Source organism: Salmo trutta, chromosome 4 (genome assembly GCF_901001165.1).
Source record: "Salmo trutta chromosome 4, fSalTru1.1, whole genome shotgun sequence".
Classification (NCBI taxonomy): domain Eukaryota; kingdom Metazoa; phylum Chordata; class Actinopteri; order Salmoniformes; family Salmonidae; genus Salmo; species Salmo trutta.
Window position 1 is genome coordinate 65,140,833 of NC_042960.1, and position 15,253 is coordinate 65,156,085.

The 15,253-nt window shown below is 43.7% G+C and overlaps 1 protein-coding gene across 10 annotated transcripts in view; it reads right to left on the bottom strand.

The window, feature by feature from the left end:
- The window catches only part of LOC115192877 (tight junction protein ZO-1-like), a 168,074-nt gene that overhangs the window by 77,180 nt on the left and 75,641 nt on the right, over positions 1 to 15,253 (bottom strand). For 2 of the 10 annotated variants that reach the window (XM_029751804.1, XM_029751807.1), the window contains exon 1: positions 13,185 to 13,637. The exons of the other annotated variants lie outside the window; for them this stretch is intronic. The gene's annotated coding sequence lies outside the window, so the exon portion shown is untranslated. Of the gene's footprint in view, positions 1 to 13,184; positions 13,638 to 15,253 lie in introns of those variants that run through there. 10 annotated transcript variants of the gene reach the window in all.

Here is a 15,253-nt window from a genome sequence, read left to right on the forward strand (position 1 = left end):
CTGGATAGCTTCTGTAGCATTCACTGTATCCTAGCAGCATTGTCACAACGGACCAGACCACTACTGTACATCTCATTCTCAGGTAGCTACTCATACTGGCTGTATCCTAGTCAGCAATGTCAATACAACCAGGAAATCTTAAGGTAGCTCAAATTCACAGATACTGAAACTAAAAATAAAACCATACTGACACTGCACCAGCAGCAGAGCCAGCATTCACAGACACTATATACCATAGCCAGCATTCACAGACGCTATATACCATAGCCGGCATTCACAGACACTATATACCGTAGCCAGCATTCGCAGACACTATATACCGTAGCCAGCATTCATAGACACTATATACCACAGCCAGCATTCACAGACACTATATACCATAGCCGGCATTCACAGACACTATGTACCGTAGCCGGCATTCACAGACACTATAAACCGTAGCCATCATTCACAGCCACGATGTACCATAGCCATCATTCACAGACACTATATACCATAGCCAGCATTCACAGACACTATGTACCGTAGCCGGCATTCACAGACACTATAAACCGTAGCCATCATTCACAGCCACTATATACCGTAGCCAGCATTCACAGCCACTATGTACCATAGCCGGCATTCACAGACACAATATACCATAGCCAGCCTTCCCAGACACAATATACCATAGCCAGCGTTCACAGACACTATATACCATAGCCAGAATTCACAGACACTGTATACCATAGCCATCATTCACAGACACTATACCATAGCAATCATTCACAGACACTATACCATGGCCACTTTAGACTGCATTGTCAAGCCAGACCCAGTAGATCTCAAATACATGATACTATAAATAAAGATGAAACCATCCTGATACTGAAAGATAAAACAATCCTGCTGCTGGTGGTGGCATACACAGGCACACACACAGGCACACACACACAGGCACACACACACAGGCACACACAGGCACACACGACACTGTGACCACAAATCAAAACAGACCACACTCTCACGCAGAGGAAGTTAAAGGTATTTTAAACACCTCTTAACAGTGTATGAATGAGTGTGATACAAATTGTGGAAATGGGGTAGGAGGAGACTTGAGTCTCTTCCTTTGTGACAGGAGCTGGGCTGCATCTGCATATACCGGGCACTCCACTTTACAGTCCACAGAATACAATGGGCTTGTTGCTGGCGACATAATGCCACCACTATGAAGAGGTAGGTTGAGGAAGTGTGCCGAGTGACTTTATTAAGCATGCCTGGAATGTCTTTACACAGTAACAACTGGGCCTACGTGCAGCAAAGCAGGGGCTACAAAATGCAGGACAATCCCAAGCTGTCAGCCCAGTATTCATTAGTGCACACCGTAGCAAAACAATTTGTAACAGGAAACATTTTGAACCCCAAAAAATTAAAATATGTTTCTATATGAAAAATGCAGGTCGACTGGTTGATTGTTTGGTCGCCAGGCTGTTGGTCGAACAAAATGGTGCAACACCAAAAAAAGTATTATTACATAACAGATAAGCTTTTTCCCGCGTTGGATAGTGGTCGCTGTCCACAGCTCTAAAACCACAGGTGCGCTGTTGAATTGGCACCTTTTCCTAGACCATGTTGCTATGTGCATAATGGGGCAGCAGGTAGCCTAGTGGTTAGAGCATTGGGCCAGTAACCAGAAGGTTGCTGGATTGAATCCCCGAGCTGACAATGTAAAAATCTGTTGTTCTACCCCTGAACCAGGTAGTTAACCCACTGTTCCCCGGTAGGCTGTCATTGAAAATAAGAATTTGTTCTTAACTGACTTGCCTAGTTAAATAAATAACAAAATTAATAATAGCAATGTTAGCATCTTGGTGTTGAGAACAATGCGGCGGAGGCAGCAGTGGAATTAGAAGACGAGAAAGCAGCCTTTGCCTTAATTGTCTAAGAATAGTGAGAGAGGAAACCCCAACTTTAATGGCTCTAAAATCAACAACATAACTGTTAAATGTGCCTGGCTTTAGAAATCATCCATATATCCGTTGAAGTGGGAAGTTTACATACACTTAGGTTGGAGTCATTAAAAGTCATTTTTCAATCACTCCACAAATTTCTTGATAAACTAGTTTTGGCAAGTCGGTTAGGACATCTACTTTGTGCATGACACAAGTCACTTTTACAACAATTGTTTACAGACAGATTAATTCACTTACAATTCACTGTATCACAATTCCAGTGGGTCAGAAGTTTACATACACTAAGTTGACTGTGCCTTTAAACAGCTTGGAAAATTACAGAAAATGTCATGGCTTTAGAAGCTTCTGATAGGCTAATTGACATAATTTGACTCAATTGGAGGTGTACCTGTGGATGTATTTCAAGGCCTACCTTCAAACTCAGTGCCTCTTTGCTTGACATCATGGGAAAATCAAAAGAAATCAGCCAAGACCTCAGGAAAAAATATTGTACACCACTTAGGGATTCCGTGAGCACCAAGCCTCAGGCAACCACAACGTCTGATAAATAACAAGCTTTACAAGAACAGTCTCTCTGGTATTAATTAACATTTATTTAGTGTCACTGTTCCAAATTGTCAGAAATATTTATTATAGTAATAATAATAATAATAATAATAATAATCCCTCCTTTTTCTTGATCTCCTTATTGTTATTATTATGATGATCATTATAATAAGTAATGTCATTATCATCAGTAGGCTTGTATAACCACCATTGAGCTGTAGGCCAAAGAGCGCATCCTGTTTAGACTTAACACCGTAACTTAGGCCTATACTTCGTTGGCTAAGTAAAAAAAAATGCAATACTTACAGTATATAGGTTACTGTATAATAAATAAACCGTTCACGAATGCATGCAACTGTTTTTAGTCTTTGTTGTAATAAAGCCCCCCCCCCAAAAAAAACAGTTAACAGAATCTCTGGTACGCTTATAATTTATTTAGTGTTGTTTACATTGTTCCAAATGGTCCCAAAATGTTTTATTGTAATCTAACAGCACCTGTTTGGCACAGATAATATGCAGACAGCGCTTGCTCCTTACCTTATTTTTCTTGATCTCCAGAACTTTCCACAACTAGTCAAATTTATTCCACACACCTGACTTCCCCTTTACCTCCTGAGCAACCAGTAAAACATTCCCCCGTTTCGAGTCACGTCCTCTGCATCCATTTTACTGTCACATGTGTTCCGGTGTTCAGAGTTTGTTATAACCACTTTACTAATGTGATTATGATATGCTATAAGGTCAGGCCCTATTGGCCACGTGCATTCGATGCACACGTGTCACATAAAGAGATCCAGGGTTGAGGGAATATTTTCCTAAATAAATTAGGGAATTCGGTAAACAGAACTTTTCAATGAGAAATGGCTGTAATTATGTTGCAGTTCAGCAACAAGGACAGCGTGATAAACACTGTGGATGTTCTGTGGTGGTCGCTGCAGCAGAGACAGCGTGATAAACACTGCTGATGTTCTGTGGTGGTCGCTGCAGCAGAGACAGCGTGATAAACACTGCTGATGTTCTGTGGTGGTCACTGCAGCAGAGACAGCGTGATAAACACTGCTGATGTTCTGTGGTGGTCGCTGCAGCAGAGACAGCGTGATAAACACTGTGGATGTTCTGTGGTGGTCGCTGCAGCAGAGACAGCGTGATAAACACTGCTGATGTTCTGTGGTGGTCGCTGCAGCAGGGAGGACAGAGAGACAACGGGTCACCAAGTCCCTCGCTGTCTTTTTTTCTTTTTTTACACAGCGCAGCAAGTCTGAGTCCGGCCCGGCACAATCAAATCAATTGCGGTCGGATTCCCTCTAGCCATCTGTGTGTATTAATTATTTAATCAAACAGTGCACTTGAAGTATCAGACAAGGTCAGTGCATAAAGTTGATTTGATTAAAACACATAGGATGTGTCTATAAAAAACGATTGGTCGAAAGTACAGACAACTCTCGGTCGACCAAGATTTTCTCTAGTCGGGGACAGCCCTACTTCAAAGCCTCTCATTGACCAATAAATAGCTTCAGCAATCCAGGGTTTATATACATCATTGGTCCTAACCCAGAAAGCATCCCTGTCTGCATCCAGCCTCCCCAGCACATAGTCAGAGTGAGGTCTATCCACGGAGCAGAGCACATAGTCAGAGTGAGGTCTATCCACGGAGCAGAGCACATAGTCAGAGTGAGGTCTATCCACGGAGCAGAGCACATAGTCAGAGTGAGGTCTATCCACGGAGCAGAGCACATAGTCAGAGTGAGGTCTATCCACGGAGCAGAGCACATAGTCAGAGTGAGGTCTATCCACGGAGCAGAGCACATAGTCAGAGTGAGGTCTATCCACGGAGCAGAGCACATACAGTGTGTCAACCTGACACAGATGGTACCACACTGAAACAAACACCTCCTGTGAAATATCAGTCTGAAAAACGATATATTCGGACTGACACAATTGATTCCGTGTTGTGTCGGTGAACACAGAGAACACCTCAACATAGACGGTAAGGTAGGTAGCTAGCTCACCATGAGCAGATAGCCAGATACTGGAATTTAGTCCGTTCTACATTCACCGTCCCTTCGCTTCCCCTAATTTCTACTCCAAACCCAGGACCACCTAGGGCCTCCGCAGAGAACACTTTGGCCAAATCATGAGCTTATGTTGAGGAGGCACATTAAAGCATAATGGACCATGAGGGGGATTAGCTAAAGGGTTTAGCCTGATTATTTATTAAAAGCAGCAGCACCAGTTACTTAGGAAACAGGACAGGCAGAGTGGAGCGAGAGGAGAAGGGGCACTATTTCGACTAGTTCAAATATCAATTCCTCTTGTCATCTCCTCCGCTTCATGCAGCACTGATGGTTGAAGCTCATCATTAGGCTGGCTTTCACCTGGACAGATCGTTTGGATAATTGAGAAAGAGCCAGGGCAGGGCGACTGGACTCTCCCAAATCCCTGCTGCCAAACCCTCCTCCAAAATTACCCTCATCACGGCTCCCATGGCAACTATAGCCTTGTTCACACCGCAGGCCTTAATGCTCAAATCAGTTGTTTTTCAAATACGTTTTGGAATACTGACTGTCCGAACAGCAAGTTACATGTGACCAGATCAGATGTGTGTGTGTGTTCAGACAGCAGTCATTAGCTGACATTGCTAAACTGCCTGAGAGCCGTTAGCCTTTAACTAAAAAACACAAAAAGCTGCAGGGCAAACAAAAAAGTTTAAAACAACAGGAAACTCCCTCTGGCATTTTACAGTAAACTGAATAGGCCTAAAAGAAGAAACTCCCTCTGGCATTTTACAGTAAACTGAATAGTCCTAAAAGAAGAAACTCCCTCTGGCATTTTACAGTAAACTGAATAGGCCTAAAAGAAGAAACTCCCTCTGGCATTTTACAGTAAACTGAATAGGCCTAAAAGAAGAAACTCCCTCTGGCATTTTACAGTAAACTGAATAGGCCTAAAAGAAGAAACTCCCTCTGGCATTTTACAGTAAACTGAATAGGCCTAAAAGAAGAAACTCCCTCTGGCATTTTACAGTAAACTGAATAGGCCTAAAAGAGGAACCTTCTCTGGGATTTTACAGTAAACTGAATAGGCCTAAAAGAGGAAACTCCCTCTGGCATTTTACAGTAAACTGAATAGACCTAGTAGGCCTACACACTAACTGTACTTTTAAAAGGAGAGAAAGTGATTTTTAAAAATATTTTAAAGATGGAAACGGGGCCTGGGACTGAAATAAAATCCCTCTAGAACAGTTTTCTGTTTAATGTCTTGAAGCTGATCAGCGCTGTAAAAACGCTGATGCAACATTACTCTGCACCATACTGTCTGAATTTATAGCTGTGTATTTTTTACCAGGGCTGAACTGAACAGTGAATAAAAGAGCTGCTTGACTCCAGTTGACACTAAATCTGTCAGCTTTTTTTGTTGACCATTTACTTGTTCAAAAACACACACACACACACACACACACACACACACACACACACACACACACACACACACACAAAGCTCTTTCAGATTCTTGTATAGTGTGCAATGCATGTTCTACGGTAAATCTATTTCATTGTGGTGCAGCAGAAGAGATGCAATTTGGGTTCTAGAACATATTTCTCCTTCTCAATCTGTCTACGGTAACCAGAGCAACAAGGTCATTCAGTCAATGACCTGAGTTTCCAGACCCATACTTTCCTGGATGGGAGCAGAAAGGACACCGTGAAGAGAGTAATGTACGGTCCATTTCAATCCCCAGGCACCACATGTACTAGATAAGAGCACAAACACCTTCCTTACCACTCAAAATCAACAAAAATGTAGAGCGCAACTGAAGGCAATAAACAACTTCTCTGACTGGAAAACGGCCAATGTGGCAATGATATTAGTCAGAAACATTGTATACATAAGGATAATTTTGGTCATAAAATCAGTCTCGTCCAAAACTGAGTTTTGTAAGTTAGTTCGTAATGACTTATTTGAGAATTGGGTTTTGATTTCCACAATGCTCACTTGTCCAATAATAACACGGGATAGACACACAGCGGCGGTGCCGGTGCTCCATCCAATCCAATAATTTATTTTGCTCCTTTGCACCATATTATTTATATTTTAACTTTGAACTTTCTTCAAATAACAAATCTACCATTCCAGTGTTTTACTTGCTATATTGTATTTACCTCGCCACCATGGCCTTTTTTGCCTTTACCTCCCTTATCTCACCTCATTTGCTCACATTGTATATAGACTTATTTTTCTACTGTATTATTGACTGTATGTTTGTTTATTCCATGTGTAACTCTGTGTTGTTATATGTGTCGAACTGCTTTGCTTTATCTTGGCCAGGTCGTAATTGTAAATGAGAACTTGTTCTCAACTTGCCTACCTGGTTAAATAAAGGTGAAATAAAAAATTAAAATAAATAAATAAAATCCTACCGCTGAACACACCGACAGTGAGAGAGACCTGTCCGCAGCGCAGCGGACTACACGTCACACAGGTTTTTTTTTGGTTTTTTTAAACATGAGAAATACTGCACTAAAACACCTTAGTCAGATGTAAAAAATTGCGGAACTAAAAACGTCCCTGTCAAAAAACATCAACATTAATTACACCTTTCTTGAGTTATTTTAGATTCATCCGGAGTATTTTGAGGAAGTGACGCTTAGCTTTGTCGCCATGGTGTCTCGTTAAACGAACAGCAGTAACTGCCACATAGAACCACACCCCCAAGACCCCCAAGACCGGAATCTCATTTTTCTCAATGAGCAAAAGAGAAACACGTCGAAATTTAACTTGTTCAGAAATGTATGCAGATTCTTGGTTTTAAATTTGTTCGTTACCCTAAACTAAGTTTTCAATATCAAAGCCACAGAATAAATTCAGGCACCGATTCCCAGATAGTCGGTTAACAACCAGCTATAAGCTAGAAGGACAGAGTTAAACAAATAGATGTATTTAGCCATTGGTGTTATTCCCCGCTGAGGGATTCTTTTGCAATCTGCAGTGGCCCTGGTGCACCATTCGTGAACACAATCCCTCAGTTTGTGGTCAGGAACCCAGTAATCAATGGGGTTTGTTTGTGCCACTGACTCCCTAGTGTGTGGATGTGTGTCCTTTGTGGCCAGGCAGCAACTCTAACAGACTGTGCCAGCAGAAGTAAGCTCCACTCTGCAGGTTTGGAGGGCTTGGCAGGGCTGGAGGGAAGCTGACCATCGCTATGTTCCAAATGCCACCCTATTGCCTTAACCGTGAAAACTAGTGCACTAAATAGGGAATAGGGTGCCATTTGTCAGACTGGCCATGTCGGTTGGCTCATGCTTGGAGGATTAGCGTAAAAATACAATTACTGGAACAGGCAAAGTCCCTTGGTTCACAGCAATTAGACTGGTTCACCAACTGGTACTCATGGGAAGTGGGTACACTCAATATGGCTGCCAGCCCCCCATCACAGAACTTTGACATGAATGAGGATGTCGGTTGATTAGAACCCATGCAGCTTGGGAGAGGAGAGTCTGCAGCTGTCTACAACACAGATTCTCTCTCTCTCTAACTGAAATGTGTCTTCTGCATTTAACCCAATCCCTCTGAACCAGAGATGTGGGGGGGGGGGGCTGCCATAATCGGCATCTACGTCTTCGGGCGCCCGGGGAACAGTGGGTTAACTGCCTTGCTCAGGGGCAGAACGACAGATTTTTATCTTGTCAGCTCGGGGGAATCGATCCAGCAACCTTTCGGTTACTGGCCCAACGCTCTAACCACTAGGCTACCTGGCTATCTGATGGTAGACCACGCATCAACGATAGCAGACCATGCGTCAACGATAGTAGGCCAAAAAAAAACGTCTCTGCATATTGCCTTTAATGTTGCCTGATAATTGGTCCATGACAAACAGGGTTTTTAGGCAACAAGTTACAGCCTAATCAGCATTATCGTCAACGTTATAATAGTGATTTTGGAGACCAAAAAGACCCTGATGTTATTACCCAATTCAAAAACATCAGTGTTATCATCAAGCAATAGGAGCATATGACAGGAACTAAAAGCCCCTGATGTTATTTCTTTAATCAGAAATGAGGCAATGCGACAGGGGGCTGTTTAACTCGCTGTGGTTGAGGTGTGCGTGTGTGTGTGTGTGTATGCATGTGTGTGTGTAAAGGCGTCCGCATGCTTCCCATCCGAAACAGTTCGGAAGAGTTTGTGCATATATTACAAAGACATTTTGTGACGTTTTTGTTCGTTTTTGACTTCCGTAAGGGTATTTTCACCTGTAGCCTGAAGTCTAAGCCCCTTCGTCGGTGATTGGTCGACAGTAGGGATTCTTCAATAAAGTATTATTGTCATTTAATGTTTTCATGCACATTTTTTTCACCTGATAAATACTGCACCAAACATCTTAGTTAGATGTAAAATTGCAAGACTAAGTTCTCCTCTGCAAAAAAACGCCAAAATGAATGACTGGTTTGTTTTGAGGAAGTGTATACTGGCTACGGCGTCTCAAAATGGACAAACAGTACTATTGCTGCTTTTTTCTAATCTTTCAAGTGAAGGACCTATTTTTTTTTATCTTACCCTTTTTTCCCCTCCAAATTTCAATATTGTTTCATCGCTGCAACTCCCCAACGGGCTCGGGAGAGGCGAAGGTCGAGTCATGCGTCCTCCAAACCTCGCTCCTAAACAACCGCCTACTTAACCCGGAAGCCAGCTGCACCAATGTGTAAGAGGAAACACTGTTCAACTGACGATCAAAATCAGCCTGCAGGCGCCCGGCCCGCAACAAGGAGTCGCTAGAGCACAATAAGCCAAGTAAAGCCCCAGCAGGCCAAACCCTCCCCTAACCCGGACGATGCTGGGCCAATTGTGCGCCGCCCTATGGGACTCCCGGTCACGGCCGGTTGTGACACAGCCTGGGATCGAACCCGGGTCTGTAGTGACGCCTCAAGCACTGCAATAAGTGAAGGCCTTTTAACCTCTCTTGGGCAGGTGGGACGCTAGCGTCCCACCCACGGTTCACACTATTCAACAGCCAGTGAAAAATCAGAGCGCCAAATTCAAATCAAGAAAATGTCATAATTCAAAGTTCTCAAACATATGACTATTTTACACCATTTTAAAAAGGTACACTTCTCCTTAATGTAACCACATTGTCCGATTTCAAAAAGGCTTTACGGCGAAAGCATAAAGTTAGATTATGTTAGGACAGGTACAACACAAGAAAAACCACACAGCCAAAAGTTTAAAAAAGTTATATTTACGTTCGTTGAAACATTTCAAACGTTGTATAGCATCAATCTTTAGGGCCTTTTTAACATAAAACTTCAATAAAATTCCAACCGGACGATTCCAATGTCTTGAAAAACGTTTTGGAACACAGATACCTCATCACGTGAACGCGCGCCACAAAACTCATGTCACTTTCTGAGTCACCAACTTCCCGGCCTTCTTGTTCGCTCTCTGTTCACTGCAAAAGCCTGAAACTAGGTTCTAAAGACTGTTGACATCTAGTGGAAGCCTTAGGAAGTGCAAAATGAACCCTAAGTCACTGTGTGTTAGATAGGCAATGACTTGAAAAGACTACAAGAACCAGAATTCCCACTTCCTGGTTGGATTTTTCTCAGGTTTTTGCCTGCCATATGAGTTCTGTTATACTCACAGACATCATTCAAACAGTTTTAGAAACTCCAGAGTGTTTTCTATCCAAATCTACTAATAATATCCATATTCTAGTTTCTGGGCCCGAGTAGTAGGCCGTTTAATTTGGGTACATTTTTCATCCGGCCGTGAAAATACTGCCCCCTACCCAAGAAAGGTTAAGGGAGTATGGAGCACATTTGTTCGGTTCGTCTAGCCGAACTGAAGTGTGCTGACGCCTTAAGAGAGACCGACAGAGAGAGACAGAGTCAGACAAAGAGACAAACAGAATCAGACAGACAGTCAGAATCAGACAGACAGAGAGACAGACAGACAGAGACAGTCAGATGAGAGAAGTGATGATGCAGCAAAGAAATGTAAAAAAGAATGCCTTCAAAGATCAGGCCTGACAATGCAAAACTGTCACGAGGAACATCTTGTACGTGGTCAGGACCATAAAAAGTGCAGCCAGATCTGACTGTGGAGAACAGCTTTATGACATTGCCAGAATAATTCTGATACTCCCCAGACTTCACTCTGAGAACACCGTTACAGACTAACCTAACGTAGAAGGCGGTAAAAGATGCCTGAGCGGAGTACCCACAACCGTTTTTCAAGGGAAACAGAAGTTAGGTTGAAAATACTGTATCCCTGAAAAACTGGAAACATCGGATTTCTTTCCGAACACACGGAGAGTGGTTACAGACAGACAGGTTAAAATGTATCTAATAACACCAGCAAATGATCTTAACAGTGTTGATCGCTGTCGACACAATGACAAAGAACAGAGCACCAACCAACCAACCAACCAACCAAATGTACTACTTTGAGGGAACATTGTGTAAGTTGTACTGCAGCCAAACAAAAGGAGAGCGAGAGAGAGACAGCAGAACAGTGTTGGATGGAGGAACCAGGATGACAGTATCACAGGCCTTCCACCTTGGGGCCTGGCTGGCACAGAGGCAGACAACAAGCAGCATAACCAGATGATTCATGACTTCAAAAATGGAAAATGACGCGTCGAGGGGGAGCGAGTGCTGACAACTGCTAAAACTCCCCTCCGACTCAGAACAACGAATTCAAGTGCTGATGAGAGAGAGACAGAGACAGAGAGACAGGAGAGAGAGAAGAGAGACACAGAGAGAGAGACAGAGGAGAGAGAGACAGAAAGAGAGGAGCGAGAGAGAGTCCCAAGAGAGTTTGGTGACATTCTGCACATAGCATAGTGCTAGACCACCACTGCAACTAGTAACACTGCAGATCCGTAATGGATGAGAGAGATACCAATAGCGTTTGCTGGCCGAGAGTACTTATCACCTCTGAACATAATTTGCAAACCGAGTGTGCACCGATTTTACATGTAGAATTGCGTGAAAAATGTTGGCAGTCAGATATCGAAAGTGGACGGTCCTTAAAACACGCTGAGTGATCGGCAGACGAAAGCTAGATCGGTGCGATGTGTGCAAGCCTTAAAACTCCCTTGAGTCGATGTCCGCACCACCGTGGAAATCTAATTAGCATAATAAATACAAAAATCCCCATCAAAATCCATCTGTTTAAGCTTGAGATATCTATATTTTTTTGCATGGGCTGTGTCTCAATCCACCCCATCCACCAATGGCGGCCTTTCGCATTTGCGGTGGAAGGTTGCCGAGCTACAGAGGTGTTTGTCAGACCACGAGACATCCCGAAAACCGGTCTCGTCACAAAAACGTCATGAGACAAGCGTCACGGGACTCGCCTGTAGTCGGATACTTCAATAAAAAAAAAATGTATTTCCTGATATTTTTATATCTCTCAGATTTAGGACAGACACTTTAAAACAAACTTTCTTTTGATTTATTTTTGGACTATCTGTTATTCCATGTATGAATCTGTTATTCAATTTGTTTCTATTGGCTAATAGCAGTACACCATGCTCAAACCAGACGTCCGCGTGTGCCATCGTGCCCAAATTGATTTTGTCCCCCCCCCCACCAAACGCGATCACGACATGCAAGTTGAAATATCAAAAAACTGAATCAATTATGTTAATTTGGGGACAGGTCGAAAAGCATTAAAGGTGTATGGCAATTTAGTTAGCTAGCTTGAAGTTGCTAGCTAATTTGTCCTATTTAGCTAGCTAGCTTGCTAATTTGTCATGGGATATAAACGTTGAGCTGTTATTTTACCAGTAATGCACAAGGTCCTCTACCCCAACAATTAATCCACACATAAAACAGTCAACCGAATTGTTTCTAGCCATCTCTCCTCCTTCCAGGCCTTTTCTTCTTTGGACTTTATATGGCGATTGGCATCTAACTTTCATAATAAGGTGTATTACCACAACCGACCGACTGACCTCTGTTCATCTTTCAATCACCCACCTGGTTATAACCAATAAGGAGATGGCACGTGGGTATATGCTTCTAAAAGCCAATGAGGAGATGGGAGAGGCAGGACTTGCATCGCGTTCGGCGTCACAAATAGAAGCAACTTCTATTTTAGCGCCTGGCAACGCAGATGCTCGTTGGCACCCGCGAGCAGTGTGGGTGCAATGATTGAATAACACGTATGTGTACATTTATTTTGGTTTGGGTAGCGTGTAAGGCCAAATTCAATGTTTCATCAAATAACTGTTATATATATATATATATATATATTTGTTTATACCTAAACAGGCCCTAAAATTCAGCTCATACAGTAGAAGGTCATGAGATCTTATTAGCCGAATGTTAATGGCAGACCATTGGGCAATTACTATGATGTATTCAACACCACATACTGTACATGTACCGTACAACTACTACATACTGTACATGTAATTCAAACAAAAACTGCATTAGTAGTAGTAGTAGTAGTATCACAGTCAGTCAGTAAAATGGTGTTACAGAATACAGAGCTTTCTCTTTCCTCACAAGGATTGGCCTAAACCTAAATTAGATTCATTTTCCAAATAATCAATATTGATAAGCAAGCAGTAAACCTACTGACTGATCGGCTAGGCCTAGGCTAAGCAGCAACACTGATTTGTGTAGAGAAGCTAGGCTAAATACTGGCTAAGCTAAATAGAGCTAGTCAGAGTACAGTACTTACAGCAATAGTTCATCCTGGTCATCACAGATAAACAGAGGACACCTGACAAAAACCTCTCTCCAGTCCAGTTCAGTCCCAGTCCCACCTCCAGCTCTGCTATTTCCTTTTATTTGGATGTATTTTTAACTAGAGTGCTCTAGCTGCTCCTCCTCGACAGCAGGAGATTCCTACAGACGCACATCAGCAGCAGCAGGCGCCGCCACCGTACTGTAGTGTGTGATGCCTCGTAACCAATAGGAGCAGAGAGAACACTCACACGGCCCCTCCCTTCCTTTCTCTGACTGACACAACTGGCTATCTATAGATTCTATAGTAGAGAGGCACAGGTGAGTTACGATGGAACGAAATCCCGTAATCAGAGAAAAGTCAACTCCACCTCAGCTACAACTCAATCCATCTCTAAATATGTTGCATATGGTTCTGTACTTTCCATTCCAACATCTCTCTCACTCTCCCTCCTCTACCACTCTTTCAGTCTCTCTCCATCCCTCTCTCCCCCTCTTTCAGTCTCCCTCCCCTCTCTCTCTCTCCCCCTCTCTCTCTCTCTCTCTCGCTCTCTCGCTAGCGAACAGAACAGCAAAGCCATCTGCACCGCAGTGGAAACTGCTGTATTGGACTTAACCCTCACAGCGCCAGAAGTAGGACTAGAGAGCTCACAAACAAACACACCATCACACAGACACACACACCCCATCACACACACACACCATCACACACACACACCATCACACACACACACACACTAGGAACCCTTCTGGGGTGCTGCATTACAGTACTATAGCATAACCTCCTGGGGCATTACAGTACTATAGTATAACCTCCTGGGGTGCTGCATTACAGTACTATAGTATAACCTCCTGAGGTGCTGCATTACAGTACTATAGTATAACCTCCTGGGGTGCTGCATTACAGTACTATAGTATAACCTCCTGGGGTGCTGCATTACAGTACTATAGTATAACCTCCTGGGGTGCTGCATTACAGTACTATAGTATAACCTCCTGGGGCATTGAAGTACTATAGCATAACCTCCTGAGGTGCTGCATTACAGTACTATAGTATAACCTCCTGGGGCATTGAAGTACTATAGCATAACCTCCTGAGGTGCTGCATTACAGTACTATAGTATAACCTCCTGGGGTGCTGCATTACAGTACTATAGTATAACCTCCTGGGGTGCTGCATTACAGTACTATAGTATAACCTCCTGGGGTGCTGCATTACAGTACTATAGCATAACCTCCTGGGGCATTACAGTACTATAGTATAACCTCCTGGGGTGCTGCATTACAGTACTATAGCATAACCTCCTGGGGTGCTGCATTACAGTACTATAGTAAAACCTCCTGGGGTGCTGCATTACAGTACTATAGTATAACCTCCTGGGGTGCTGCATTACAGTACTATAGTATAACCTCCTGGGGTGCTGCATTACAGTACTATAGTATAACCTCCTGGGGTGCTGCATTACAGTACTATAGTAGTCTATGGTTGTGTCTGACAGCATTCGGGCTACACTCCTAAACTGCCAACGAGACTCCAGTGTTTATCACTGCAGAAAGAAAATGGAGACACATTCCACTGCTGCCTTCCTCTCCATGCTGCCTTCCTCTCCATGCTGCCTTCCTCTCCATGCTGCCTTTCGCTCCACACCGTCCTGCTGCCTTCCTCTCCATGCTGCCTTCCTCTCCACACCGTCCTGCTGCCTTCCCCCTCCACACTGTCCTGCTGCCTTCCTCTCCACACCGCTCTGCTGCCTTTCTCTCCACACTGTCCTGCTGCCTTCCTCTCCACACCGTCCTGCTGCCTTCCCCTCCATGCTGCCTTCCCCTCCACACCGTCCTGCTGCCTTCCTCTCCATGCTGCCTTTCTCTCCACACTGTCCTGCTGCCTTCTCCTCCACACTGTCCTGCTGCCTTTCTCTCCACACCGTCCTGCTGCCTTCCCCTCCATGCTGCCTTCCCCTCCATGCTGCCTTCCCCTCCACACTGTCCTGCTGCCTTTCTCTCCACACCGCTCTGCTGCCTTTCTCTCCACACTGTCCTGCTGCCTTTCTCTCCACACTGTCC